The sequence below is a fragment of the Marmota flaviventris genome, chromosome 3 (assembly GCF_047511675.1).
Source record: "Marmota flaviventris isolate mMarFla1 chromosome 3, mMarFla1.hap1, whole genome shotgun sequence".
NCBI classification, from domain to species: domain Eukaryota; kingdom Metazoa; phylum Chordata; class Mammalia; order Rodentia; family Sciuridae; genus Marmota; species Marmota flaviventris.
This window is the reverse complement of record NC_092500.1, coordinates 30,547,846-30,553,845: the sequence shown is the minus strand read 5'-3', so window position 1 is coordinate 30,553,845 and position 6,000 is coordinate 30,547,846. Positions and strand designations below refer to the sequence as shown.

The 6,000-nt window shown below is 40.3% G+C and overlaps 1 long non-coding RNA gene across 1 annotated transcript in view; it reads right to left on the bottom strand.

Annotated features, from left to right (window-relative positions):
- Positions 1–1,207: 1,207 nt before the first annotated feature.
- The window catches only part of LOC139704990 (uncharacterized), a 29,937-nt gene continuing 25,144 nt past the window's right edge, over positions 1,208–6,000 (bottom strand). The window contains exon 3 of the long non-coding RNA XR_011706915.1: positions 1,208–1,523. This is a non-coding gene — a long non-coding RNA (uncharacterized lncRNA). The remainder of the gene's footprint in view (positions 1,524–6,000) is intronic.

Below are 6,000 nucleotides of genomic sequence, written 5' to 3'. Positions count from 1 at the left end.
AAAAAATTCATGGGGAAGTCTCTTTCATGTCTTTTCATCATCTAGAGGCGTAACTATATGGGCTTTTAATTTCCTCTTCTAAAATTTTACACTGTCCAAAAATTAAATCAAAATGTTTCTTCAAAATCTCCTGGTCTTTTTTTTTTTTTTTTTAATTTGGTGAAGCGATCAGCTTGCAGCCACTCACCACAGTGGTGAAAACAAGATGGGAAATAAATCTAACCACTGTTTATATATAGCATCCCAACAGGAGCTGTGTTTTCGAAGTCAGCTGAAGGGGCTGCAGATTTGATGAGCCCTGCCAACTGCTTTTAAATTTCCTGATAAAAGTGTTCTTCATGTGAGTTTCTGTCTTTTGAAGAGGAAGAGACTCCTCCATCCCAAGAAAGTGTTAAGTTAAAATATTTACATGGCACACCCTCTGTGGTGATAAAAATTAGCACAGGAATACTATACAACAATAAAAAGGAGAAAAAGAGGGATACACACAAAAACAGAGGACTCTCACAGACTTCACACTGAACAAAAGACACACCTGCAAAGGGGTATATACTATTCAATTCCATTTATTTGAGTTCATTCATAGAATACAAAACTGATTATCATAGTATGGGAGCCAAACAAAGTATTGACTAGGAAGAGACCTATGGAAGTTTCAGTGTGTGTGTGTGTGTGTGTGCATGTGTGTGTGCATATGTGTAGTTTATATGTACACAAAGTCATTAGGATAGGTACATAGATCTTTTTAAGATCTTTGCTCAGTATATATTTATACTTTATTAAAAATGTTTTTCAAAACTTTCACATAGCTATATATCTGAAAGAAAAAGTAATTCATGCGTAGAATGTTACTGGCAGCTCTGTCTCCTGTGGTACACAGACTTTTTAAAAATGGTACTTACAAATCCAAACCTCCTTATTTGCAGTTATGAAATCCAAAAACCTTTGAAAACCGAAAGTTTTCCAACTGACATGAGTTTCTTTTTGACATTTGTATTTATTCCACGTTCTAGCTAATAGAAATTTTCAGAAGCCCCACTTGGGAACATGTTCATCTTTGATTGTGAGGTGCTGTCCACAACCCAATAGTGGTGCTAACAAAATAGGTAGCACACACACTTCATGACGTTTGTAAAATCCAAAAATATTTCAAATTTCAAAATTCATCTGGCCCAAAGAGTTTCAGACAGATATTGTTAAGTTTTATTTATTTGAAGATGCACTTGAAAAAGTCCAACTAGCACAGTAAACCTGTGATTTTACAGATAGCATTGCTTAAGATGAGGCTAAATTTATTTACGTATACTAGGGGATGAATGCTTTTTTTTTTAATTAAATGTATAATAAGGTGATTCACAGCCAAAATTGGGAAAGGGGCATGGGAAGGACTGAAGCTTAGGAAACATCTTAGAGCATGTTCAAAAAGATTTTAGCATGTCAGCACAGAAGGCCAACCATCTCCGTGACACAGGATGAGAGCAGTGGCTTTCTTTGAATCTTCCCAGCACCAAGCATGGTCTTGCCTGTGGGAAGACACAACAAAGCTTCACTGGGTGGAAAGGAATCTTCCCCAGGCCTCGCCTTTTGACTTCTATTACACACCATCCCTGTTAAGGGAAAATGAAAATCTTTTCAAATAAATTTTAAGACCTTTGAGAAATAGCACTTTGGTTTCTTTGAGTTGGTTGTAAGGGGGGAAAAAAAAAAGAAGAAGAAAAGAAACACATCTTGACTTTTCCTTTGTAACTTTGGGGTATATTTGAAGCTCTCTGACACTCAAATAAATCACTAAATCCCTACTGTTCATTCTGTTCATTCAAAGCAGAAATCTTACAAACAAACCATGTGAAATTCGCCACGGACTCTGGCTTTCTCTGGGGAAAGATTTGCTTTTGTGTGTGTGTGTGTGTGTGTGTGTGTGTGTGCTCATTCTGCATTACACCATAAGTTCTAAACGACCCATTTCATATTTCTTCCCTTTACTTCTTTATATTTTCCCCAAGGAAAAGAATTCATTGTCTGCATTCTGCCCAGATATATTCTGGAAGCACCATAATCGTTGGCCTCATGCTTCTGTATCAGTTTCGGGATGACCATAAATCAACAGTCTGTGGACCGAGGTGTTCAGACCAAAAACATTCCTTTGCAAAACATGTAGCATCACTCTGCTCCAGCTGCTGCAGCCTTTTATTAATGGCTCCGGAGTTTTTCACACCTCCTTTTAAATCCAGTACATTTGAAGTAATAAAACAGGGAACAGTTTATAGGCAGGAAATATTAAAATATTTAATTGCTCTTCCCCCCCCCTCTTGGCACAAGGCAGACAGCCTCAAGCTTTCTACAACACATGAATAAAGGACACCTGTTCATGCTTGAATGGACATGAAACAGGGAATTGCCAAATTGGATACATCTGTGACTAAACCTCTGCTTTTAAACTCACATCAAGCCCATTTTTTTTTTATTGGTTCAAACCGTTTCCCTCCAATTACTTTTCATTTTCTTCTTCCTTATCCTTGTGTAGGTTATGACAAAACACAAATGAGAGGAAAATGACATCATGCCAGAGATGATTCCCTAACTTATTCCCAACAAAATCTACCCAAACCACACACAACTTGAACTTGAAAGTTATTCCCATTGTCCAAACCTACGGATAAACTAGCCCCTCTAACCCTTCTCGGAGAAACAGCTGAATGTCTCTAGCACTAATCACAAAACCTTTGGACTGTTCTATGTGACCAAGAAAGACAGCTTATATTCAAACTCCAGCTCTGCCAATTGCTGGTGGGTTGACTTCAGACAGGATACTGAGTTTTTCCAAGCTTCAGTCTTCTGTAGATTGTTGATAGTGCCTCTCACATGAGATGGTTTGGGGCACTAAATGAGATATTGATTGTCAAGTATTTGGTGTGGTGTTTGGTCCTCTGTGAAGCCCCCATGTTAGTTTACTTAAAGCAAAAGAAGGTAAGAATAGCATCCTTCCAAATAAATGTAGTCAAGTGTTACCTTGCAGAAACTTGAATTTTTATTTTATTGCTGCCTAACAAATTTCTTCACACTTATCCCCTTGAAACAATACACACTGATTAGGTCACAGCTGTACAGCAGGACTGGACTCTCCTCTCTGTGTCGGCAGGGCTGAGCTCTTCAAAGACTGAGCATTATCATGCTTCTAAGCTCACATGGATATCCACTTAATTTGTTTCCTGTGGTTATAGGACTGAAGCTCTTTTCCCTTGGTGGCTGTCACCAAAGGGGCCTCTCTCAGCTCTTAGAGATCATCCTTGCTCCCTTTCCATGTGACTCCTTCCATCTTCAAAATCAACTACAGAATTCCTTTCACACTGAATCCCTCTCATGCTTCCCTTCTCTCTGCTGTATGATCAGGTTAGTCCAAATAATCTCCCCTTTCATCGGATTAACAACCTCAATTTCATCTGCATAAATCTCCTCTGCCACATTGCTGGTCATAATCACAGAGTAACACCAGGAAGCATAGGTCATGGGGGGAGGGGTCATTTTAGAACTCTAATGACCTTAATGTGACTAATGGAGGTTGAGTTGAACAAACACGATCATATTATAAGGCAGACCCAGAAAGGGATGGGGCAGCCTTCTAACCACGCTTTCCAGTGTGCATTCTTAGTGCCCTCAAAACCCATCTTCACAGATCTGCCTGCATCAGGTATCTAGAAGCAAACCCCATAAGCTCCTAATCGCCTGCAAGATCAAGTTGACATCTCTTAGCCTGACTCATAAGCTGCCCATGATCCAGCTGCCCCTCAAAACTGCTTCTCAAACCTCTCATCAACTCCACACTCACGCTTTCCATCCCAGAAACACCAGATTGCTCATAGTTTGTCCCATGAACCACGATGTCTCTCCCTGCTGTGTCTTTATCCAAGCAGTGTTCTCCCCCTGGAACACTATTTTCACTATCCCTTTGTCTAAGTAACTTCATCCTTCAATTTTGCTCAAGTATCACTTGGTTTACAAATTCATTCATCCCATAGATAATTACTGAATATTTACTCTATGCTGGAGACTAGGTTATAGTGATAAAACAGATACACATACAGTCTCTGCGTTCAGAGAGTTGGGGGCATAGGCAAGCAAGAACAAGGGCTGGGGGAGGGCTGAGTATCTGCAAGAGTAACTTAACCAAGTCCAAAGTTTTCTGGAAGAAGTGCCATCCCAGCTGCTATCGTTTGGATGTGGTTTATTCCCCAAAGGTTCACGTGTTAAAGGCTTGGTGCCCAGTATGGTGGTATTGAGAGGTGGTGGACTTTTAAGAGGTAGGGCCTTGTTGGAGTAACTGGGTCATTGGAAATGACCACCCTTGAGAGAAAAAAAAAATGTAGCTCTCAGGGTCCTGGTTGGCTCTTAGGAGAATAGATTGTTATAAAGCAAGTCCACTCTACTTTGTTGGCCCATTCTGCATGTGGCCATTTTCTTTTCCGCCATGTTGTGACATAGCCAGGGGGCCCCGATGGTGTTTAGATCCAGCCTCCAGAATCATAAGCCATAAAATCCTCTTTACTTATAAAGCACACAGCCTAAAGTATTTCGTTATAGCAACTGAAAATGGACTAAGACACAAGTCAAGACCCAAAGCATAAGCAGGAGCTAACGAAGTATATGGAAGAGGAGGGTAATGTTTCAGACAAATGGAAGAGCATACTAATGAGCAAATGGAATGGCATAGTGTATAAATGTTGAGAAGAACTCAGGAACTCAAAATATCTCAGTCGGACTAGAGTATAGGGTGCTGGATGCAGTATAGGATCCTTTCCCTGGCAATGACAAGCCACTGAAATGTTTAAGATTAGGTTTCTGTTTTAGAGATATCTCCCCTAACTGGCCTGCAGACAATGGATTGGAGGAAGGACTGACCAGAGAATAGGAAACCAGAAAACTACGGAGCAGACATTGAAGTCAGAGACAACAGTGACTCATTTTATGTAGGGGAAACAGAGATTGAAGGAGACCAATTGGAGAGAAGATGCCACCTACAATATTGGGGATGAGAGAGGGTGATGCTCAGGTTTCAGGTTTGGGCAACAGGGTGGACACTGGTGCCTGTCACTGACAGCAAGACATGGGTGGAGGAGTGGTTTTGTGGGGGAAGATAATTGTTGCCAAATGACTTCTGGGTAGCCAGTAATTTACAGAGACTATTTCAATTCTTCCTAGCCCACCTGTATGATTCAACTACATTAAGCAAGAAAAGAAGTCCATTTGTTGAATGGAAGGGCAAGGAGGGAAATATAAAAATGGCACCGGTCACATCTTCCCTTAATTATCCACCTCACATCCCAGGGTAGAATAGTCTTTGTATCTGGAATTTCTTACTCAGCCCAGTTAAGCATAACAGAGAAGGATAGTAATGCCATGTGCACTTGCTCTTTTTTCTGACAATCAAGCTCTTCCCCAGATATCTACTGTGGCTCCCTCCCTCCCTCTCTTCACTCAGGTCTCTACTTAAATGGCATTTGATTATAGGGGACTTACTGATCACCCTTTACAAAGAAGAAAATCTCCCACCCACACCCCAGCACTTTCTTGCCAGCTTTATTTTTTCTGTAGGACTTTTCAGCATCTGAAAGGGGTGTGTGTGTGTGTGTGTGTGTGTGTGTGTGTGTTACTGTCTCTTTAGTAGAACTTACACAAAGGCAAGGCTTTTGTTTAATGCTGAATCTGTATCTCTAAAATAGTATTTGACACACCATGGGTACCAGCCTGTATTTATTGAACGGATGAATTGGAGGCAGGCATATAGTCTGATGCTCAGAAGATTGATCATGACAGCAGAAAATCATGGAGGAATCATCAGGATAAAAGTTATAATAGAATCACAATAGGTAAGTTTTCTCAGGAAGAAAATTAAAAGTTATAAGAGGTCTCTGAGCATTTTCAACATTCGCCAATCTTTAAATTGTGAGGTATAGAATAGTCTGTAGATAGTGAGAAAGCTTAGGCAGAGAAGTAGAAAAAAAA